Source organism: Protopterus annectens, chromosome 4.part0 (genome assembly GCF_019279795.1).
Source record: "Protopterus annectens isolate FY-2018-M chromosome 4.part0, PAN1.0, whole genome shotgun sequence".
NCBI classification, from domain to species: Eukaryota; Metazoa; Chordata; order Ceratodontiformes; family Protopteridae; genus Protopterus; species Protopterus annectens.
Genome location: NC_056733.1, coordinates 1,293,365,435 through 1,293,390,984, shown reverse-complemented (window position 1 = coordinate 1,293,390,984; position 25,550 = coordinate 1,293,365,435). Strand labels below are relative to the sequence as shown.

The window sequence follows — 25,550 nt, the reverse complement described above, 5'->3', positions numbered from 1 at the left end:
TAGTAATAAGATGTGCCACATAGAAAGACTTTCTCACCACAGTGGAAATGTGGTGGTCAAAAGAGACATTGCTGTCAACCTGTGTTCCCAGATCTCTTATAACGCCTTTCTATGTTCAGTGGACTACCATTGATGTGGTAATTCATGGGAACTTGTTTTTTCCCAAAGGGGATAAAGACACATTTTTTGGCATTGAGCTTAAGGCCATGGTTCTGACACCAGTCACTGGTCTCAGTGACTGGTGTCAGAACCAGTCACTGGTCTCAGTGAGGCCTTTCTGTAGGATGTCAACATCACTTGTGGAGTTAATAATGGCTCCCAACTGCAATCGTCTGCAACCTTTTTCAGCCCGACTCCCTTCATGTTGGCCTGGACTTCTGAAAAGTAGATACCAAACAGGAAGGACCCAGGATGATCCCTGTGGGACTCCACTCATGATTGGTTGGCAGTCTGACTTGGAGTCAGCTACTTTCACTCAATAGGTTCTATCCATGAGCCAGTTTGCAATCCACCTAGTAAAATAGGGGTTGATGCCTACCTTAGTGAGTTTTTCTATGATTCCTCAGTGGGGAATGGTATCAAAGGCCTTGGCCAGATCAAGGGTGGCTGTATGAACTACCTTGCCTTCATCCACAGCTCTGGCGACTGACTCAATGAAGTTGACCAAGTTGAGCAGGCATAATCTACCCTTCACAAAACCAAACTGTGTGGGATCCAGAGTTTGGAGATTCCCTATATTCTTGTTTATTAGGTCCATGATGATACATTCCATAGCTTTGCATATCAGACTTGTCAGGATAATGAGGCGATAATTCCCAGGGTCTGTAGTCACTCCTCCTTTGTGGAGAGGGATGACTATAGCAATGCGCCATTCGGTACAGACAAAGCCTGAGGAGAGGCTGTGATTGAACAGAGCACACAGGCGAGGTGCCAGTTCACTCTGTAGTTCATGTAGAACACAGCCAGGGATATTGTTAGGTCCCATAGAAGCTGTATGCTTGGCCTTGGACAGTGCTGTTTAAACCTGTGCAGCAGTAATACTGGGTGCTTGGCAATCTACTGGTATTGTGACTGATCCTTTAAGGGGGAAAGGGGTAAAAGTTGGCATTGAATCTGTCGGCCAGTATATTGGCAATATCTGTTGGCTTGGTATAGGAGGTACCATTGTGCAGTAGCTCAGAGCAAATCTGTGTATTGCTGTGGAGATTTTTTTGCATAACTATAGAAGGCCTTGTGGTTGTCCTTACTATCTGCTGCAATTCTGTTTTCATAGCTAGCTTTAGAGGAGTTGATGAGGGATCTCAACTTTTTGTTGAGGCTGATAAGGGAGTCTTTCCAGTCATGGGACTTCACCTTACTCTGCATCAGTTTTCTCCTTCTGTTGTAGAGTTTGTTTATGGCAGGGAACCACCAGATTGGCTTACTTTTTTTGGAGGAGAGAGTCTTGGTTCTATTGATTCGGCGGTCATGCAACTATTTTCCATTTGCATGGGTGCCATGAAGTTAGCCACCTCTGTTTTTAGGAGCCCACAGTAAGCTTTGGAGAAGTTTTTCATGGTGGTTACCTTTGCAGGGTGGGTGGGAGGGATGTGGATTTCCAAGGTGATTAGTTTGTGGTCGGTTCTAACCAGGGAAGATTTGACTATTGGTGTAGAGCAATGGTCGCCCATGTTAGTAATGACTGGGTCAAGGATGTTGCTGCCTCTAGTGGGGGTAAGAATGAGCTGGTCCAGGGCATTGGAATTAATGAATTCCAGGAAATGTTGGGCAAGTGTATTGGTACATGAGTAGTTTTCCCAGTTAATGGAGGGGTAGTTAAAGCCGCCCAGTATGACAGTGTTAGGTTAGACCCTAATATTCTCCAGGGTTCTTAGGAATGTGGAGTGTGAGTCTTGGGACATGGTTGGGGACCTATAACAGGCTACAATCTGAATCGCTGTCTTACCCAAAGTTAGCTGCACCTGAAGTATCTCTCATACATTATGTTGGGCTGCCAGTCTGGAGGTGTGCACATACTTTATGAATATGGAAACACCACTGCCTTTTGAGCTTCGGTCCAAGTTCTTTGGCAGAAAGGTGTGGAATGAGAGTTTCACAAAGTACAGTCTTTTAAAGAGATAATTTTGCATTTGAATATTATTACAAAAATCTGATGTGTGTGCATGTTCATACATAATTACAAGGGCCAAGATTGCATTGTGTTTAAACATAATTTGTTGGAATGGCAGAAATTTTGTAAACTGGTCCTCTTGTGTTTGATAACAATATTGCAGAAAATTGGAGAGTGAGCAAGAGTACAATATTTTCATAGAGGCTACTTTTTCTGACAAAGATACACGTATGAATGCATTTATTCTGTTTAATTTAGCTGGTTCATAAGTCATTGAAAGAGAGTGCTCATTTGTGTATGCACCTGCTGTGTTTGCAGGGGAGGTCCCTGAAATTCAGGAAGACCCTGAGTACTTAATATGTAAATTTAGAGAAATGTGTAACCGCAAACAAATATTACAATGGAAAGGCACTTATTTTACATAAGAGATCAAAAGCCTGGTGAAACTTTTGCAGCATATATAACCACTTGAGAAATATGGCTAAAATGTTTAGATTTGGTGATCTGAGAGATGAGTTAATATGGGCTTGTGTGTGGTGTTAATGATGCAGTGAGAAAGATTTTGCTTTGAGACAGTGATTTAACTTTAAATAAGGCCATAAAGATTTATCAGATATATCAGCTTACAGAAAAGCACACCAAAATGATACAGGCCGAAGGGCATGGTGCCTATGAAACCCAGAGCAGCTTTGGTAAGGCCCAGGATATACACAGCAAAGCACAGTGGTGACTCAGCAAAACCTGTAGCCAGCCTCATAGTCAACTGTTGTAATTGTGGTGGTAATCATGAACCCAAATGAGGATAGTGCTTAGCTTTTGGTCAGCAGTGCCACATGTAAAAAGTGGAATAATTTCAAAAGGTTTTGTAAATCAAATAAGGCTCATTCTTTTATTAAAAGAGAGCATTCAAAGAGGCAAGTTGATTGATTAGAAAGCTACGACTCTACTTTTTATGTTGATGTCTGTGCTTGGGGAAACAGTCAATGCAGTAGATTTGCAGGCAAAAAGTGAAGCTTGTTGTACTGTTCAGATTAATGGCAGGCCTATAGAGCTCAAAACTAATACTGGCTCAAAGTGCAATGTTATGTCAGCAGAAACATTTGCTATAGTAAAAGCTGGAGAACAACTTGATTTGGCAAAGTGTGCAAAGCTTGTTGCTTACGGCGGTAAAGAAATTCAAACCAAGGGTTCAGTAATGCTTTTATGTTAATCTGCTGGGAACGGCTATGACTTGCAGTTTTACATAGTCAAGAGACATGTACAGTCATTATTAGGCTTCAGAGACAGTTTGAAAATGGGACTGCTTTCATTTAATGAAGAAGTCCACCATTTAAGCTTGAAAGAGAACAGCTCAAATTTTGCCCAAACTACTTTTTCTGAGCATGCTGATATTTTTGAAGACAAACTAGGCAAACACCCAGTTGTGTACTCCATGAAGTTAGACCATGAGGTAAGCCCAGCCATCAGACCAACACAGAAAGTTCCAGTACCTTTTATTTATTTTTATTTTTTTATTTTACATTTGTTAACCGGGATAGTCCGACTGGATACATGTCCATTTACAGCGGAGGCCCGGGGAGAAAAGCTCCAAGCAAGACAATATGAGACATTTACAGAAGTAACAAAAAACATAAACATTTAAAGCAAGGTGAGGTTAGTCATTACATGATATGTAAATTAATAGCTTAAATTTAGTTAGTTTACTTAATAATTATACATGATGACAGCAAATTATTATAATAAGGATTACTCAGATAACCAGGATCTAGGAGTAATATATTCAGAGAGATAGCTAGCCAGGGTTAAAGCAATGGCAGGTAATATAAGACCCCAGGTAGCCTTTTAGTTTAGTTTTAAATTGGTTTAAAGAGGGGAGTGAGGTAATATCAGGAGGGAGTTTGTTCCAAGTTTTCCCTGCGGAGTTGGTAAGGAGAGAGTCACCAGCTGCGTTATTAGTTTTACTTGTTTGTATAAGGAGACGACTGGATGACCTCAGTGGTCGAGGGTTATTGCAAGGGGAGATCAATTTTTTGAGTGAGGGAGGGTATTCAGGGTTATATAAAATTTTGTGGGTCAGTACTAGTAGGTTATAAGAAATTAGTTTTGGTAGCTCAAGCCAGTTAAGTTGGTACAGTGGTGGGTTCTATATGGTAACCCAGTAACAAACCTAGCAATGTGATTATAACAGATAGTGAGCTTGTTCATGATCGTTTTATTAATATTATGTAGTAAGGGGGATGAGTACAGTAGGGTAGAGAGGAGATGGGTTTGGGCAATGGCAGATTTAGCTTGGGGGCTCAAGAAGCTTTTTATTCTATATAGCGAACCTAGTTTCTTATTGATTGATTTAATCATTAGGTTTACATGAATATCAAATTTTAGGTTGTTATCTATAGTTACCCCTAATAATTTTGTTGAGGGATCCGGAGAGATTATTGTCCGTCCTTTGCTTGGATTGTAAAGTTGAGGGGCTTGACCTTTGTGTCGGTGAAAACAGTAACATTTTGTTTTTTTGGATTAAGTATCAGCGGCGACTAGAGAGCCAGTTTTCTACTTTGCTGAAAGTAGTTTGGTCAAAGATTGTAACTCTATAGGGATGTTCCAGAGCAAATCAGCATGGAATCATCTGCATATTGAATGCAACTAGCATTTGATACAACTGTGTGCAGGTCATTGATGAAGATTGAGAATAATAGTGGTCCTAGGATGGATCCTTGTGGGACTCCCAGAGTATTGGGTTGAAAGTTAGAAAGTTTGGTCTGCCATAAAACTGCTTGTTTTCTACCATTTAAGTAGGATCTAAACCATTGAATAGCAGTAGTGTCCAGACCAAATGAATGCAATGTATCAATTAGTAATTTATGGTCCACCATATCAAAGGCTTTGGACAGATCCAAGAATAATGCTGAGGAGATATTATTGTTATTACGATAGGTATTTATGGTATTGGAGAAGACAAGAAGGGCTGAGGTAGTGCTATGGAGAGGTCGGAAACCATGCTGAGTGTCAGCTAATAGGTGATTGTCAAGTAAGTGTTGCATAAGCTGTTTCTGCACGCATTTTTCCATTATTTTTGCTAGGGGGGACAGTATGGATATGGGCCTGTAGTTCGAGAGGTCTGTGGAAGTGCCACCTTTATGGAGAGGAATTACATAGGATACCTTCCAGATATCAGGGATTTTGGCCTCTGTTAGGGTCCGATTAATGAGTATTGACACAGGGTAGGCAATGGCTTCAGCTGATTTTTGCAAGTATTCAGCTGGAAGTTGATCAGCTGAGAGTGTGGTAGGTTTTAGTTTTTTGATTAATTTACAGATGAAAGAAGTTGCTACAGGCTGAAAGGTAAATTGGGGAATGTTTTTATAGGTGGGAGTATCAAGGCTTTGAGAGTTAAGTGGCAGTTGATTAGACAGGGTTTGGATTGTCTCAGTGAAGAAGCAATTGAAACTATTTGAGATCATGTCCGATGGTTTATCTATGAGTGTAGCAGGGACAGGGGTAGTGGAGCGTCCTGGGTGTAGAAGATTATTTAGCCCAGCCCAGAACTTTTGTGGACAGTTTGTATGCTCAGTTTGCAGTTTCCAATAGTATTGTCTTTTATCAAGTAAGATTAGTCTTTTGGTTTCATTCCTAAGTTGTCTATATTTAATCTGATCAACTGGTAGTTTATTGCTTCGCCATACCGACCATGTTTTATTTCTAAGATTAATTTTCTGCCTGGTCTCTTTGGAGAGCCACGGGACATCTCCTGTCTTAGTCTTCCTAGACTGAATAGGAGCATGAAAATTAAGAATTTCCAGGAATTTTTTGTTGAAATACTGCACTGCTTCATCTAGGGGTAAATATTTTAGTATCGTCCAGTTGCAAGAGTTTAATTCTAGTTGAAATCTAGTAGGGTCAAATTTTTTTTATTTCTAATTAATCTTAGTGTGGAATGTTTTGGGATGGCTATTTTGTGCTTAATAATGTAGGTAAGGTGGTGGTCACTTAGGCTATCAGGGAGAGAACCAGATGTATATTGGTTAGGATCACTATTGATAAGCACCCAATCAAGTATACTCTCTTTTTGGTTAGATTTGTTTATCCTAGTGGGCGTGTTAACAATTTGCATGAAGGAGTGTAGGTTTATATGAGTGGAGGGGGCTTGAGGGGAACAGGAAGTCCAGTCTATATTAAAGTCCCCAAGGACTATGGTTTCCTGAGGGAAGTGACTTGATAACCAGTGTAAGGTAGCTTCAAGAGTATCTACGTTCTTACCTGGGGGAATATACACACAGATAATATAGATGAATTTAGTAATATTGATTTGAAGCCTAGAAATAAGGATCTCAGCATTGTTAATCTGAGGTGGTTGATTGACATCGATAGAAATGGTTAGATTGGATTTATAGAGTATGGCAACCCCTCCTTTTCTAGAGATTCGGTCTTTCCTATAAATATTATACCCAGGGATAAGTATTTCATTGTCCATAGTGGATGGTTTAAGCCATGTTTCAGTTAGGCACAAGATCTCTGGGGAGAGGTCAGCTATAACTGCATGAAGTTCATGTACCTTATTGTTAATACTTCTAATGTTCAGATGGCAGGTAAGAAGTGAGTTAGTAGGGCTGCACGTAATGGGATTGTTTTTGAGGTCCGTGAAGAGAGGGGATTGTTGGATAATATTGGCAGGACCAGGGTTAGGATGTATGTCCCCATGTCTAAGTAGATTTAGTCTTAATTTGGAGATAAGCTTTAGGAATTTATTTACAATTTTATAGGTATGCTTCTGTTTAAGGTTGATATTTATTGAGGTATGAGGGTATGGAAGCATGGAGCAAGAAGTAGTGTCCACCCATGTACCTTGAGTGTGATAAAAGTTCAGGAGATTAATTTCTGGAGTGTTGGTCTCAGCCCTAGAAGCTGAGATCCCTAAACAAGTTTGGGTTTCATATAAGGTTGTAAGATAGGAGGTTATTAGGAGCGGTATTAGCATAAGGTACCACATCTTTAAGGACTTTTGGGATATGGTTCACAAGGATGCACTTACAGGTGCCTTTGAAGGAATGGATGTGTAAGAAGTTAGGGAGAGAAAGACGAGGCGGTAGTGGATGGGCGGGATAAGATGTATCTCCTGTGATAGGGAGAGTGATTGAATAGAAGGTTAATATGATTGGACCTGGGGATGAAGGGTGTGGTTTTATGGTTATAAATGTAGAGGTAGTAGGGGTGGGATATGGGGCAGGGAGGGGAAGTGAGCCTGAGCGTGAACGAAGGGCTACAACCGTCCACTACTATAACCCAGGAAGTAAAGCTCAGCTGGGTATATAGCCTAATTGTAAAGATTTTTTTTTTTTTCCTTATCTTTTTGGTTTATTTTTAATCCAATTTTTTAGGAAATTATCCAAATGTTGAGTATAATTCTGAGTTTTTAGGAGGCAGGACACTGAAAGTTCAGTATTTCTTGGGGAAGTAATATTGGGTAAAATCCAGGTGGATTACCTGAAACTAAGGTAGCCTACCTATGCAGAACAGAGTCAAAGCTGAGCTAGACAGAATAGTGCAGCTACAAGTAATTGTTCAGTAGAAGAACCAGCTCAATGGGTATCTTTCATGTTGGTAGCTCACAAGAAAAGTTCAGATGATATTAGAATATGTATTGATCCAACAGATTTGAACAAGGCACTAAACGGACCTCATCATCCTATGTGAACAGTCAAGGAAGTGCTGCCTTCATGCCATATGCCACTGTTTTTTTTCTGTCTTAGATGGAAAAAGTTAATTTTGGCAAATTTTGCTTGACTGAAAATCTTCATGGCATTTGGAATAAATTCTGCCAGTGAAGTCTTCAATGCGTGATGGAGCAAATTTTTTTCTGGCTATCCATGTGCTATTATACTAGATGATATTCTTGTAGGAGGCAATGGTGAAGTCGAACATGATCGAAACCTCAGGAAAGTTCTGGAACATGCTCATGAAATGAATCTTAAGCTGAATCCTCAGAAATGCAAATTCAGAGTACAAGAAGTTACTTATGTGGGCCATTTGTTTACCAGTTTAGGCTTATGACCAGATCCTTCCAAGCAAAGAGCAATTCTTGAGATGCCAGCACCAGACAATGTCCAAGCCCTGCAACATTTTCTTGGCATGATCAACTATTTGGGCAAGTTCATTCCAGACCTAAGTCAACTTTCAGCCCCACTCAGAGAGCTGACACTTAAAGATGTAATCTGATCCTGGTCAGAACAATGCCAGAGAACATTTGATGTCCTGAAACATAAAACTGCCACTCCACCTACTTTAAGATACTATGATGTTCACAAAACAGTAATTCTTTCCTGTGATGCTTCTAACTTTGGTCTTGGTGCAGTCATTCTTCAAGAGGGTAGACCAGTAGCCTGCGCATTGAGAACTCTAACCCAAACTGAGATGCAGTATGCACAGATTGAGAAAGAGCTCTTGGCAATTGTGTTTGCATGTTTGAAGTTCCATGATTATGTTTATGGCCGGCCTATCCAGACAGAAACTAACCACCAACCTCTAGTCACTATTTTGAGAAAGCCAATGCACAAAGCTCCTGCCAGACTACAACACATGATGCTCAAATTGCAAAAGTACAAATTCAATCTTGTTTACACAAAAGGCAAACTTCTTTAGCTTGCTGATATTTTGTCCTGATTCCCCCAGAAAAAACAATGAACAACATGACAATGAGCAACCTGATTTTGAAGTCATGGAAGCGAGACACTTTTCTTCCACACATCTTGATAAGCTTAGAACTCACACACCTTCAGATCTAATTCTCTAGAAGCTGAACCACTTTATCATTTGAGGATGGCTGCCAAAGCAATCTTGTTTACCAGTAGACGTCCAGCAGTATTTTCCATACAGAGATGAGATTTTGTCAGACAATGGTATCATCATGAAAGGTCCAAAATCGAGTGTTCCAAAATCCTTGCAACAAGAGTATATCAACATCTTGCATTGTGGCCACCCAGGAACTGACTCTACCAAAAGAAGGGTGAGAGGTCTAGTATTTTGGCCTTCTGTGTCAAAATATATTGAGAAAGTATTTTCTTCTCGTTCTGTCTGTAATAGTACCAAACAGCATCAACAAAATGAACCACTTCAGTTAAGCCAGATTCCTAAACTCCTTGGTTGACAGTAGCCACAGATATCTTCAAGTGCAATGGACAGCATTACTTGGTGCTAGTAGACTCTTATTCAAATTGGTTCAAGATTGACCTATTTCTTAACCTAACATCCAATACTGTCATTACTAAGTTCAAGAGACATTTTTTTTTGTCCACGGTAGTCTCACAGAGTTATTTCTGACAATGGTGCACAGTTTACAAGTCAGCATTTTAAAAGATTTGCTGAAACATGGGACTTTGTTCATATTACAAGTAGTCTTGAATACCCACAGTTAAACAGCTTGGCTGAAAGTGCAGTTCAAAGTGCAAAACAGCTGACAACACTGATGTTTTCCTAAACTTGCTTAAACTCAGAAACATTCCTCATGATAATCTACTTGGTTTACCTGCCCACATACTTATGTCGAGACAAACCAGAACCACACTACCAATCAGTAAGAATTTGTTGGTTCCATGTGCTAAAAACAACAAAGCAGTGAAAGCCCAACTTCTAAAAAAACATTTGTCCCAGACATTCTACTGTGATAAGACCAGCAAACCTCTCAATCCATTAAAAGAGGGAGAGATAGTAAGGATGCAGACAACAAAAGGATTTGATCAGATTGGACTTGTGAAAAGTTTTTGTAGAGAACAAAGATTGTACACCGTGGAATTGCAGGGAATGGAATTTAGATGGAATTGGAAGCATTTACTAGCGGTGTCTGAGACAGTGTTGCAGCATCTTTCCTGTAATAGAGATTATAATTCTCAGAGTGATTTGTCTAGTGTTTCTGTTCCAGAGAAGATTCCATCAGCTATTCCTATTCCTGAAAATGTCCCTGAACATCCTGAAGCAGAACATTCCCCAGTGACAGTTCCTGTTGCTAAACCCAGTTCTAACTATTACATTAGGAGATCAGGTAGTATCTCAAGACCTAATCCTAGATACACAACAACCTGGACGTGACTGTTGTTTTGTTTATTATTGTCTGTATAATTTGCATGCCTATTCAACTATTGTTGTCAATGTGAGACAGATTAGCAAAGAAGGAGGATGTAAATCAGAGTGTGTGATGTTCCTTTAAGATGCATTCCAGTCAGTGGGCACATGCATTTAAGTACTGAACACGTGCAAGCAAGAGTGCCATTTTGAGTAAGCAGCCAGAGTAAAAGCATGTATGTATGTAGTAGCAGTGACGGCTGGTGACTTCTGATTAAAGTGGGGCTGCAGGAGACAGCTGAATGGGTGGGGCCAATGGGAAGATGTGTGGCCAACTAGAAAGGGGTGGAGCTATGCTCAAAAACACAACTGGAAATGTAATTAAATACGCTGCCCTGGGTGCCAAACCATCATTACGAGAGTCCAATCAAGACAAAATGAAGTGTAGAAGAAAAAAATATTTCAATGCATTGGCTACTTTACAGCTTACTTAATATCTAGATGGAAACAAAAAGGTTGTGAGGCATGAAAAAATAAATTACTTTTTAAATACATTACTGGACTACTAGTCAAAATCAAGTATAAAAAAACAAGCTTCTCCTTGCACTGCAGCTCTAATTATAACTTATATTCAGCTTTATAAAAGTAGCAAGTAACATGCTGAAAGTAGAAATCTCTGTGATACCCCCACTTGTAAAAATGTTCCTTATCCAAAAAAGACCTGCTGCCTGACAACAACTATCTACTTGTTTCATGGGAAAACATGATCAAAGTAAAAAATGAACAGCAAACAAGAAACAAGTTCAAGATAAATTGCTTAAAGGATTGCTGCACAGGTTATGGACCACACATGGTAGATTGGTATTTTGTTTAGTTTACGGGTAAAGCCTGCAAAGATGACTGCAAATCTCCAACAAATGTAATGAGCTTCTGAAAATACTGTAATCCTGTCCTTTATTACAAATACTGTCATATGCATTTCAATACCTAAGGCTTGTACATGATCTAGTTATGTAAATATTCTCTGCATGGCAACAACCAAAAGGCTTTCAGTGTTGGTAATTATTTAACAGTATGCTTATTAAAGGTTGCTTGCATCTTAAAATCTCAGACAAGCTTACTCGATGGTCATTAAAGCATTGCTACTTACACACAAAGCAACAGAGCACTGCGACAGCATGTATTTTCTGAATAATAGGCATAAATCAACAGTATAAAAGTATGACACAAAACCAGAACATTCTGCAAAATCAAGGACAGATGAAAAGCCACTGTCGTACTTGTATCTACCTTGGATGGGAGAATACTCTGCACACTTACACTGCATAACTGCTCCTTGCCTTGCTTGGATACATCCAGAGTCACTATATGGGGGAGTGGGGTGCAACAAGTATGTCACAATTTGAAATGTCTCTGGCTGATGGTGATGGCTCTGACACTCATACCTCTCAAACTCAGAGCAAGAAATCTGGACAAAGCCATACATAGAAGTGGGACACAGGCCCAAAAATAAGGACAATTTTGAAATATTGCTCTTATAAACTTAGAAAGATAATAGAATAGTAGTAGGTCTTGCATTAGTATGAAATTTCTGAAGGGTATGAAATCTGAAACTCAAATGTCTGCCATTATTTTCTAACTTCAATCTTTAACGATTTGCCACTAATTTGGCAGAAAACCGCAATTTTATGAAAAACAGACCAAAATGTGATGCAAAAATATAAAATTGCCACACAATACAGCTGGGAACCTGTCAAAGAAGGGACACCTTTTTAATATTAGTACTGTTAACTTGAGCAGCTGACAAAATAAGAGCATCTACATGCATTTCTGAAATAAAAGTAATCTATAACTCTGATCATTACAGTTATTTATAATTGTAAACCCTCCACATTTTCTTCCAAAATTGCCATTTTGCGGAGGGGTTATTAGGGGGAGAGCAACATTTTGAGCTAAAATTGGGGACAGTTGAGAAGTTTGGATATTCCTAATTCTATAAAGCAATTTATTTTCAAGTACTCTCAACCTCTTAATGCAGGAAATTGGGACAAGGCCAAATAAATATATTGGGGGAACATACAAACAGTACTAAAAATTGCTCTTGTATAAACTTGACAGTTGATAGAATAACAGGTATTGCTTTAGCATGCATATTTCTGAAGGTTATAACGTCTGAAACTCAATGTCTGTCATTATTTAGTGACTTCATTCCTAAATGATTTGCCAGAAAACCACAAATTTTATGAGGAACAAACCAAAAATAAGAAACAAAAATCTATTCATTCTGCAAAAATCTGGACAGTTGAGAGGTATAGTTCAGCCGGGGCTGTCTGAGTTTGTTGCCCTTCCCCCCTCACAAAATCAATGTCGAATGGAGCCTCCCCCCTGCAGCCATTCCAATGTCCCATTCCTTGGTTATTTTGCACAATTTACCATAAAAACTGTAATGTGCATACTGCTTTACTTCTGTGATGATTTGGAATTCATTTGAAAGTTTTATTTTGCATTTTACAGCACAAACCTTAATAGGTATCTGCTAACCATAGCAATGCAGTCTCACAATGAAAATAGACTTGGCATTAAAACTTCTCTACCCCTGAAACCCACATTCATTGAAACAGCATTGAAACCCACATTCAAAGAAAATACATTTTGCCAGTGGCAGATAAGGATTAACTTTGGGCTGTTTTCAAATCATAGGCCCCTTGAACAAGAAACATACACATGCTCTTTGATACACCTTCCTGGTTGTATTAAATTATGTTCCTTGTGCAATACAGTACAGTTGTTAGAGGGCATTTTAAATTTATTGTTTTGAACATTTTTCCAGTAAACAATGAAACAAAATGCATGCACCAATAATGACAAAACTGCCCAATTCAGAACATTTCCATCATAAAAGTATACTCAAGCTTACATTTCCATCATAAAAGTCTACTCAAACGTCTACAGTCCACCAGTATCAGTAAATATACACAATCTTTGAAGAAGTAAAAGTCATCTAAATTCCACATTAAAGAAATCTGTAACTAATGAAGAGGTTGCTGCTACCAAACAACTTTATATGTTATTGTTTCATCTACAAATAAAGTGGTTGTTGCCCTTGAGGAATAAATTGCCCATGTTACATTAAAAAAATGATAAGCTAGTAATATTGCAGTAGGGAATGGATGGCAAACTGATAATAGGTTCATAGTTACTAGGTATCTTCGCCAAAAAGGACTGCAGCATCCACCCCATTTACAACACAGTACAGTATCAGCAATGCATCTACCTACGGTGGGAGTAGAACCCACAGCCTTCTGCATCAAAAGCAAATACACTACCTGGTGTGATATTAACAATGCAAGTAGACTCACCATAAGCAGTACTAAACTTTTGTTCCCCTGCAGCTCTCAGCTCCTTGTAAAATCTACTCGACACTCTGCTGTATCTCTGAACTTTGCAGCACAAGAAATCTGGAAAAAGCCAAAATTTATTAAGGGGGTTGGGGGGGCAAAAGCCCAAAAACCAGGGACACATTTTAAACATTGCTTGTATAATGTTGGAAAGTTGCTACAATAAAATGCTGTGTCACCACCATACATTTCACTGCCAAGTCTTGAACCCACTGCAAAACAGTCAGAGCAACATACCACTATGCCAGATCAGCTGTTTTGTGAAAGAGAGGAAGACTAAAACTTAAATGACTACCATTTAGTGAATTCAGTTCTCACCATAGCTGTCAACCTCTTAGCACAAAACACCTGAACAAAGCCAGTAATGGGGGAATTCAGCCCCCAAATATATTCAGTAAATTCAGTTCTCACCATACCTCTCAACCTCTTAGAAAAAAACACATGGATAAAGCCATTAATGGGGGAATACAGCCCCCAAACATATTCAGTGAATTCAGTTCTCACCATAGCTCTCAACCTTAGCACAAAAAACCTGGACGAAGCCAATAATGGGGGAATACAGTCGTAAAAATAAGGACAAATTTCAAATATCCATATTATAAACTTAGAAAATTACTAGAATAAAAGGTCATGTAATTCCTGAAGAATATGAAGTCTGAAATTCAAATGCCTGTTATTTTTATTTAACATTTGTTAACCAGGAAAGTCTGACTTGGAACAAAAGCCAATTTTCAGCAGAGCAGGGAGAAACACTCCAGACACATGTCTTTGTAAGATGGGAAGAAATGCAGAAAGCACCCCAGCCAATAATCAAACCACAGAACCTGTAGCTGCCAGGCAACAATGCTACCAGTGCACCACTGCACTACTGACTTTGCCAGGAACAACAAACATACAGAAACCACTGATTTTATGAGGAACAGAACAAATATGATGCAAAAAATCTGCAACTTTTTTACAAATGGTGGTGGGTAGGGAATTCAGGCCCTTACTACCTGCACCCAAGGTACAGGGTTCAAGTCTGAGTATTCTCTAGCCACCAGTATGTAGCAACTGGGGCATTACACACACACACACACACACACACACACACACACACACACACACACACACACACATACCCCCTCTTTGTCCGTAGCACCCTACCTCTCCGTTCATCCTCCATAGATCAAACTCTGTTCATCTGTTAGCAGCAACTCCGTACATCCTCCATAGATCAAAAGCAACGCTGTTTGTCCTCCATAGCTAGCAGCATATCGAAATCTGTTCCTACGCAAGCTGTTTTCCAGCGAGATGCCACGAGAGTAGGCTGGAGCCTCCAGCCTGCGGGCGATGCAGTCCTGTGTGCTTCCAGTCTGTGCGGTCACTGCACAGACTACTGGGCTGGCAGGGCAGAGATCCCTTTCTTCCCTATCTGGACTACCTAACACAGCAGCCTAGAGTTCTGAGCATGTGTGCTTGGAGTTCTGAGTACCAGGAACTCCAAGCACACATGCGTGGAGTTCTGGGACTCACAATTTTTTTTTTCTACAGGTGAGGGGACTCTTTTTAATTTTTATTCTTTTCTGTTTTTTTTCTACAGGTGGGGCTGGTGGGGTGGCTGCAGTCCTATAGCACGAGCCGCCCCTGTGTAGTAGTCAGTCAATTAGTTAGTTAATTTAAATTAATGTTCCTGTCATCCATCCTGATGTGTTCATATGTAATAAACTTAAACGAACACCCAAGTCTCATCATCTTATTCAGACACACAAAACAAGCAACACCCCAGACTCATTTAATACACATTTAAAAAATTAATGTCAAAGTGGACTTCCTGCCTAATGGTACCAATCACTCTTAGTTGCTTTGCTAAATCCAATTTTCTGACACCCCCCCCTCTCACTTTCTTGTCCCTTTGCTACTTGTTAACCAAATTTCTTTCTCCCATACCTCTCAATTTCTTTTGTCAAGAAATCTGGACAAAGCCAAAAATAATATGGGAATAAAAGCCCCAGAACTGTGACAGTTTTTAAATATTATTCTAATTCTCTTTAAAGTTAAAACGGGTTTTGCATCAACAGTGCATTTTTTGGAGCAATAAGACCTATGAAACTCTAATGACTGGTGTTATTTAATGATTGTAAGCCTTGTCACACTGCCAGCTCAGCTATCTGGAATTTTGTAAATAATTCTATGTCATTTGTGAATATTGATATGATTTATACAGAACTGTATGTTATGTACTGAGCTTCAGGAATGTAACCACAGACTACCCTAATGGAAAAGAACAGAAATGTATATAAACTATATACCTGTGCAAATGTATGCTTTAATAGTAGAAGCTGGAATATACAGAGTTAACTTGCAAAATTTCAAGAAAATAAGTTGAGATTAGAGTGTTTTACAATTGTGTTATCTTTCAGTTTCAGCTCAACAGCACACACAATGTCTAGAGCTAGGAAGTTTTGTATTGTCTTGAAACAGAAATAATTACTAGGGTTCAAATGTAAAAAAGTTTTTTGTTTTAAGACTTCCATGTTCTGCAAACTTCTGAGAGATATGTACTTCTCACATAGAGATGTTAAAATTCTGTTAGTATCTGGTAGCCCGGGAACTGAAGTCAGGTGAAAAAGAGTGATGTCATTCAAGCTAACCCAGCAGTAATGTTTATTATTAATTTAAGAAATCTCTCAGAGAGAGACTAGACATTTTGTAGCTTGTCTTGGACCTACAAACATTCACTCAGCACTTCTGCCTGCATGTTGTCTGTAAATACGACTTAGGGCATAGTATCTCTCTTAGAGACAGATAGGAATATAGTACAGATTAGTTTAGATGTTTTCTGTATTTATTTGAGACTTTCTTGAAATGTTGTTTTAAAATACTTCCTGTGATTCTGAACTTTGTAGTTACTGTGTTGTTTGAGTATTGTCTTGTTCTTTTATTATTTATTATTAAATATATTTAAAACATTTAATTGTGGCTGGTTTGTTTAAAGATATTTAAGCTCTTAAAGTACTGGCATATGTATTTGGTGACACTGAACAGGACACTTGTAATAGCATGGCGCTTGGTCAAAGACTACTATTTGGATAATAGTAACATTACACAGTAGGATTGGCTACCCTTTGTAAGGGCCTATAGTAGCTGATAAAGAACTGGTTGGTGGCAGTGATAACTACCTTATATTCTGGGCAGAAGGGGGCATAGCTAATAAACCTGTGCCAACCTTCCCCAGGAGTGTCTGTGTATATGTATATAAACCAAACCTCAAAGTGTGTGTGTGTGTGTGTGTGTGTGTGTGTGTGTGTGTGTGTGTGTGTGTGTGTGTGTGTGTGTGTGTGTGTCAGCTACTTGGGCAGGGACACGAATTGTTGGGTGCTGGAGGTTTTGGCTTGACCACTCAGCTGAGATCTTAACCTATAACTGTGCCAGTGAGGATTTTAATTGGGGATCTGGAGAAAGAAGAAGAAACCAGCCCCAGACTGACTGTGCTCTTTGTGTGCTTTTAAAGGAAATTGCACTTTTCTGTGTGTATTTGTCATCCTTCCATTGTGTACATCCCTCACTGGTGCCAGTGGTAAGGATTAAGGCTCCTTGATTGCTAGGCCAGTGCAGGGGGATCACAGGCCTCACTAATGTTACCACAAGATCAAATATTTTATGAGGCACAGAGTAAAAATATGAGGCAAAATCAGGAAGTTTCTGCAAAACCAAGGACAGTTTCAGATGTGTGCTTCTACCTTTGTCTCATCTGGTAATCTTTTATTAGCCTTGATCATAATTCACCCCTTAGAATTTAACTCCAGTCTCCAGCACTGCATTTATTTTTCATCAGTTTCCCTTACTTCATTAGCTGTACCTCAGTCTTCCATAACTGTGTTATTATTACCTGCATTTAGTACAACCACAAATCACAGATAGTGTACCTCTTTTCCTGCAAGACGATTTTTTTTCACGAGGTAAAGCCTACTCCCTTCTAAGAAAATTCTGTCTAATCCATTCCGTTGTTAACCAAGAAATCATTGTGCACTCTCCTGAAAGTTACATTTATGTAGGGATGGCAAAAGAGTAATGCCAGGCAGAGGTCCAGAGTAGAACAGAATGCAAAAAAAAAAAGACGTGACAAGTCATCTAAGGAAAAATAATACATAATTTAAGACTTTTCATTATGCACCTCCAGCTGCTGAACCTCATATTTATTTCCAGTGAACCAGCGTTTCTCTTATAGGAATTATAGAAAGAAAAATAAGTAACTATTCAGTCAGGAAAACACCATACAAGCTACATGCAGCATAATATTACAGTAATTCTAGTCATGCACAGAATAATATTATGAGTAATGTGCTATCATGCACTAAAACTTTACATGCAATATACACAGTGATAGCACAAACATTTTAGACTCAAGTGAACCAGCTTTCAGCTTTGATTAGAATACTGGACTGAGCAAACAAACTTTGCTAATATAAGTCTAACAACTGAACAAATTAACTTGCTTTTAAATAGTTTTGTTAACTCATTACAGTTGCGCGACACCTCCAGGTATTTCTGCAGCTGTATTCTACTGAAGCCTCTAGGCATCAAATATTGCTTGTTCATATTTGCCTTTATAACTGCAAAACCATGCTGTATACAAAGTATTGAAAGATTTCATCTTAGAGATTACATAATTGCAAAGACAACTGCATTGATATTTGACCTCAGTCTAGTGCAGGTAAAGAGCTATTCATTTTTGTTCATATAATATTTATTTATATTCTCATAAATTTCATGATTTTCTAAATACCTTCACAACCAAGTAGCACAGACAGATTAGCCTCATATAAAAGATTTCAGATGGATGCACAAAATACTGCTGACTGTGTGTGTATAAATTGGGGTCTATATTAAATGACCGAACATTCCGATATTCGAATCATAGATGGTTGACATCATATGCTCGAATGTAGGAAAGGTCGAAGGTGAAAGTGCTTTTCACACGCAGAATGGGAAGTTTTCCCTTTCTGCACTGAAGGTGCATTCTTGGAGTTGGTATATTTAAGTAGGTGGGGTGTGGGGGGCTTCCCCCTGCTCAGAGCGTTAAGGTAAGTTTTTTGTTTTTTGTTTTTTTTTTATTACATAGTCGATGTTTCAAACTTTCCTCATATGAGTTCGCTCATGTGAGGTTTGAAGTTTTGAAACTTCAACTATATAATATAGACCCTATAAATTGTTTGCTGAGATATTGTAAATTGTTTACAAAATATTACAAACTTAAAATTTGCTGTGTTTACTGTGATTAATACCACTATAAAAATATTTTTTAATAATCCCCATGGTTGCAGCTATATGAACATTTGTTGAAAAAGAGAGAACATAATTTGATTCTATCATAAAGATTAGGCTCCACCGATTGGAAGTCACAGTGCAAACCTTCAGAGCTCCATTTGAAAGAATAAGTTAAGTTTGTTGTGAAACAAATTTCATATTGGACCACTTTCAGCATTATTTACCAATACATTGTATCTATATTATTAAACATGCAGTAGGTGGACTGGACATACTAAATTAGCCATAGGTGTGAGTGTGAGTGAGTGAGTGAGTGAGTGAGTGAGTGAGTGAGTGAGTGAGTGAGTGAGTGAGTGAGTGAGTGAGTGAGTGAGTGAGTGAGTGTGTGTGTGTGTGTGTGTGTGTGTGTGTGTGTGTGTGTGTGTGTGTGTGTGTGTGCATGCGTGCATGCGTGCATGTGTGTGTGGAGTGGAAGAATAGCTACGGCAAGGCTGGCCACCCAGCAGTGTGATCCTTGGCTGTAGATGATTGTCGCTGTTGAGGTGACACCTCAACCTCATGTGCAAAAAATGGGAAAAGGGGTTGTGGATTGATGGATGGAGATTAAGTATTTACTGACAACATGGCATAAGTAGTTTTGTGTATTTTATAAACTCTGAAAGAGAAACAAGCAGTGATTCATTACTTTTGTTAGTATCATTGGATCATAGACGGTTACTAGGCTAAAGACCATATGCCCTTTCAAGCCTAGCCAAGTTTTACCCTTATTTCCACAATCAGCACCTATTGCCCCTGTTTTGCAGTTACCCATCCGATTGTCTAGATTGCGTTTGAAGAGGGCGAATGAGGTGCTCTGCTTGACATGAATTGGGAGTCTGTTCCAAAGGTGTGGTAACCTCTGGGAGACAAACATGTCCCTCCAGCAGGCTCTGTTAATGTCACATACAAGGTTAAGGCCTTTAGAGCGAGTAACCAGTGTACCGTTTGACTTACAGATATGCAATATTTCCAATAAAGCAGGGTTAAAGATTGCCTTATAAGCAAGGCACAGATCGCCTCTGAGTAGTCTGCATGAAACACAATAAAGTGACAGTGATTTCAGATGATCCTCTTAGAAAAGATGCTGAAGACCCTGAATTTTCCTTGTGAGGAACCTTTGTGGTCTCTCTAATTGCTGCAGATGCTTGGAAAGGTACATATCAAAAGGGGCATTGTACTCAGTTATCGGCCTGATGAGGGAAGAGTACAGAAAGGTTATAACTTCTTTTTTTTCTGGAGGCAATTCCTTTACTTATGAGATGAGCAATACAGAATGCCCTTCTTAGTACTGTGGAGACGTTGTGATCAAAGGTAAGGTTGCTGTTAACCTGTGTGCCCAGGTCTCTCACCACTGAGTGCGTACTTAGGGTGTTGTTATTGTTGTGGTAGTTAGCAGGGACATTGCTTTTACTGAAAGGGATGATAACACATTTTTTGCATTGAGTTTGAGGCCATGACGTTGGCACCAGTCATTTGTTTGTGTAAGACCCTCTTGTAGGATGTTGACATCATTTGGAGATTCTATGACTGCTCCCAGTTTGCAGTCATCAGCAAACTTTGTCAGCCACAGACCTTTAGTTTTAGCTTGTACTTTAGAGAAATATATTCCAAACAGTACAGGTCCCAAGACTGATCCCTGTGGAATACCACTGGTTACAAGTCTGCTGTTGGAGGTGGATGCCCCTATTTTGACTACATGGGTTCTATCAGTGAGCCAGTTAGCAACCTATCTAATGATATAAGGGTTGATACTTAGCTGGGTGAGTTTGTCAATGATGCTTGAGTGGGGGATAGTGTCAAAAGCTTTGACTAAGTCTATATAGGCTGTGTGCACAGATTTCCCCTTATCAAGGGCCTTGGTGATTGTCTTGAAAAGGTCCACCAGGTTTAACAGGCATGATCTCCCTTTGACAAATCCAAACTGAGTAGGGTCAAGTCTTTGGAGCTTACCTAAATCTTTGTTGATAAGGTCCATGATGTTATGCTTCATGGCCTTGCAAATAAGGCTAGTCAGGCCAAAAGAGCTATAGTTCATGGGGTCAGTGGAAGCACCACCTTTCTGCAAAAGAATAACGGTGGCCTTTTTCCATTCAGCTGGGATGTGGAGGACTTCTCAAGAAGCCTTATTTACTTGTTTAAGCTGAGGAGGGAGTGTTTCCAGTTTAGGGCTCACTCTGTCTTACTCTTACACAGCAATTTCTTCATCTTATTGTAAAGCCTGCTAATGGTAGTTGTCCACCAGGCAGGTTTGCTCTGTCTTTAGGAGCTTGTTTTGGTCCTAGCAGGTACAGCTGAGTCAATGTGGTTATACAGGTGTTTATTTAGTTGCTGCTGGGGGTGGCAAATAAGACTGATTTGTGATCAGATCTCACCAGGGAAGACCTCACAGTAGGGGTGCCACAGTGGTCTCCCATACTGCTAAGCACCAGATCCAGGATGTTGGCACCCCTTGTGGGGGTATCAACCAGATGGTCCAGGGCATTGGAGTTAATGAAGTTGAGGAACCCTTGGGCAAGTGAATGTGAGCATGAGTAATTTACCCAGTCAATGGATGGGTAGTTAAAATCACCGAAAACCACGGTGTTCAGATGTATCTTGATAGACCCAAGTAGATCCAAATAGGCAGAGTGGGTGTCCTGATTCATGGAAAGATTCCTGTAGCTGACAATGACTTGAATAAGTGTCCTACCAACAGTTACTTGCACCTGAAGTACCTCCAGGGAATCATGCTATTTGATCACTCTGGAGGTATATTTATCTTTAATGAATATTGATACACTGCCTCTTTCACTTTTCACTCCTTCAGTTTGTGGTCTGAACATGTGAAAGGAGGTGTAGCCAGATATGGCTGGGTTCTCTCCACAGCCTTGAACCAGGTCTCCTTGACTACACAAATGTCTATGTTTTCCAAGGTGAGGACTGCTTCCAGTGAGTGCAGTTTCATGTTAAGACTACAAGCATTTAGATGCATAACTTTAAGGGGGTTTTTTTAGATGGAGTTTTTACATCGTGAATTTTGTCCTTGAGACACTGACTAAAAAAGGCATTATAGGGGTGGCAAAAGCCTTGGCCAATAGCCAAAATCCCAGGGGTGGTAGATGACGACCATCTCTGTCAAAGCATTGAGGTCTGTTGATCATTTCATCACAGGCTGAAAGATACTGCATCCCTTTAGAATGACACCAGAAACTAAGCCAATTGTTGAAGTCAATTATTTTCTGTTTGTATTGAGGCATCATCCCAGGTGAAGGTAAAATGTTGCTTAAGGCAAGGGCCATACTAGCCTGAGACACATAGTCCAACAGCTCAATCATGTCTCTCTCTTCATATAGTCCAGTGAGGTAGTCTCAGTCATTTACACCAAAATGGACTATGAGGGAGTCATAACAGTTCCTGTTGTTGAGAGACTTGAGTGCATGTGTGATATGGCAGATCCTGGCACCTGAAAGACAGCTGACCGTGACCTTCTTATCCGTTCTGCCTGGTGAGAGGGACATTTGTGTGTCTCACAATGGAATCACCTCTGACTAATATGTTTACTTTTGTGTTTATCCTTAAGGGCTTGATAGGTGAGACACTGGTGTTTGAGCTATTATGTGTATTATGTTCTGCAGAGGAGGTATTATGTGCAGCGTGCTTGTGATTGTGAGGTCTCTGGTGTTTAGGTATGTTTCTGGTGAAGACGTCCACATATCTAGGTATGTATGTGTGATGTGGGTGGAGTAGGAGGTGAGGTGTGCATACTGACAACCCGCTCATTGTCATATGTACTGATGGGTGTGTGAGAGAGCATGGATTCAAGGTTCTTAATACAGCTGCATCTCTCACATGTTGAGTTTGTGTGGACTTGGAGTAGAGTGTTGTTGGTGAACATGAGGCAGTTACTACACTGTCTCAGGATGCCCATGTCTACCAAACTGGCTAGAGAAACTGTGGGAAATTGTACATCCATAGTCTTAGGTAAATTTATGTAGTCAGGAAGAGAGGTTGCACTTAGGAATGGCTAGTGGGTGAAAGGTGTGTTGGTACCGCTGAGGCTAGGCTTAGTGTTCTACCTGACAGTTGAGCAGGGCCATAAAAACCTCTGGAGGACACAAGCAAAGTGCTAAGGGAAAATATAACAAGAAAAGTGTTTGCGACTATAACCACCAACAATAGCTACATCTACGAAGTAGTGCACGATGGTGTGCTACATGCAAGCAACCACAGATGTGGGGCTTAAATAAAACAAGAAATAACCCTTTTAAGTCAAACTAGCCAATAAGGACACACACTCTGAGCTCTAGTCCAATCAACCTCAATTAGATGAGACCCAGACAGCACTCTTCTCCCACAAGGGTGCAGAAGGGCCTTCTCCAACAAAGATGACTTGAATTTGATGTTCTGAAGTTACAAAACATAACCAAAAACAGCAAGCCTGGAACTGGGCTATGCTACAGATGAACTAGCACAGTATGCAGTAAAATGCAGACAAGAACAGTTTCAACAATTCAAACAGACAGCAGCATGCAACGATAAATTAAAGGTGCAATATAAGAGGAAAAACAGACACTTAATAAGTAACTGGAAGCAACAGAGATGCCTCAGATCTTTCAGTATCTCAGTGAAAAGCTGGTTTTAGTGTTAAAGTGATACAAGACAGTCTAGATTCAGTAAGACTGAATTTAGCCTATGCTAAAAAGTGCAGAGGTATTAGAAATTCAAAGTGCATAAAATCACAATCACAACAGCAAAAAAAAAATGGTATAAATGAAGTAGCAATTCAGTAGAGTACTGTTTTCAATTTAATCAGGCTACTAACAAGCAACAATAAATGTGGCAGAATAAATGCAATTGAACACTTTTATGAACAAGCAGCAAAAGCAAAATAAAGTAATAAAGTCAGAAAAGACACAGTATAAATACAATAAGATACTGTAAAAGCAGCTGAAAAGAGTGTATTGTTTGTGTGTATCAAGTAGAAAGGGAGGAAACAGAAGATAATTCAAGGTTAAGCTAAGGGGTGGGCCTTCCCAAATAATCTCAATGTATAATGGGCTGATGCGATGGAAATGGTAGGACTGTCCAATATCAACTTTATAGCAAGAGGCAGGCAAGCAAAAGCTACCAAGTTAAAATACACAACACAAGGGCATGTGGGAGGGAAAAATAAAATGGAGCCAGCCAGAGATCAGAACAGAAATACTAAATGTTCAGTTCACTAAGCCAGAGAAATGTTTAACACGCAAAAACTTTGCAACACTTAGCACAGAATTATTAAATATCACTAAAACAGTCAGAGCAAGTGCAAAAATATACTTATATCAGATTAGCATTTCCAGATGGTTATAGAAGCAATCCAACTCCAAAGGAGCTCTGGAATCCACTTATCTGTACTTGTCATAACAGCAAAAGAACCAATACATGTGATTAAGTTTTACTAAACTGCTTTCCATTCACTTTTCATTACTGCTACACCCTGTCCACTTAGTCAATGATGAAAATAAAAATTATTTTAAATGTCTGTCTAATATTGCTTATTCTCCCACAAGCAGACTTAGATGAGTGCTGAAATGTGAAAGCACCAACTATTAAAAGGCTTACAGTTTGTATAAGTAATCTCAATTACCAGTTTAAAAACTGGGGAAGGTCAATATATTATTTTCTTCTTAACTTACAAAGTATGGAAGGCAAGCTGAGTTCTCTTTTAAAGAATAATGTGAGGTTTCAGCAGTCGATGACTTTAATTAGAAATCTCTACATTTCACTTTCATTTCACGTCGATCAACTTCCTGATTCAGAGTGATAGAAATGAAAGTATAATATAAGGAACTGGATTTTGGATTGGATTTCTTCATATAAGGTTTGAATACTTCACTTTTTTATTCTTGCTCTTATCATATTAGTTTTTTTTTTTTTAATTTGTTTTACCTTAGTTTTTTTCTTTGAATTTTTAATGTTCTTGGTTGGTGTCAGTTAGAAAAAGAATCCCCTTTTCATTCACTGATTGAAGGCATTAAATGTACCTAAATAGTGGGAGGAGCTATTTCTAAGTACTCATGAGGATGTGCAATATTCTCATGTGTAAGCAATATTTCCAAATGCAAGTGACTTGAGAATTATTGCATGGCATAGTATTTGTAGTTTAAGTTGTGCATCTCTAGATATCTTCAGTACTTATATTGCTAATTAAGCAAGCATATTTTTTCATGTTTCCATAAATATCTCCATAAATAAGCAATCAGAAGAATACCTTGCTGCTATGTGAAAGCTTATGTCTGGCTAACAAAGTTTAGATAATACAGTTTTCAAGAAATAGCAATTTGTGAAACTTTAAAAGACTAATATCATTCTGGGTTTGTGAGTATTATAATACTTGTATTTGTCTTATTTTTAATTTGATTTTTCAGAAAATGCTCTTGAATGTAAGGATGAGAGTAGGCTGTTGGTGCGGTGGCATTCCAGTGCTCAGAGGTGCTAAACCAGAAACAAACAGATTAGGCTACCTAGGTATGCAGAAGCACCTCTGAAAAACTTCATTTATTTAGTGCAAGTTGTTAACTTGTAAATTAATTTTGTATTAAATTAATTTAGTAGAAAAATAATTAAACAAAATGCATGTGTGTGTTTAATATATCTTTGATGTATGTTTCATTTGTTGATTTGATCAACGGTTATTTAACTAGAATGTAGTTCTTTTGTAATGCAGAAGGGGAATAGAT

At 39.1% G+C, this 25,550-nt stretch overlaps 1 protein-coding gene across 2 annotated transcripts in view; it reads right to left on the bottom strand.

Moving 5' to 3' along the window:
• LOC122799842 (acidic mammalian chitinase-like) overlaps positions 1 to 25,550 on the bottom strand; it is a 388,615-nt gene that overhangs the window by 275,769 nt on the left and 87,296 nt on the right. Inside the window, exon 1 of one of the 2 annotated variants that reach the window (XM_044069172.1) lies at positions 24,507 to 24,623. The exons of the other annotated variant lie outside the window; for it this stretch is intronic. The gene's annotated coding sequence lies outside the window, so the exon portion shown is untranslated. Of the gene's footprint in view, positions 1 to 24,506; positions 24,624 to 25,550 lie in introns of those variants that run through there. 2 annotated transcript variants of the gene reach the window in all.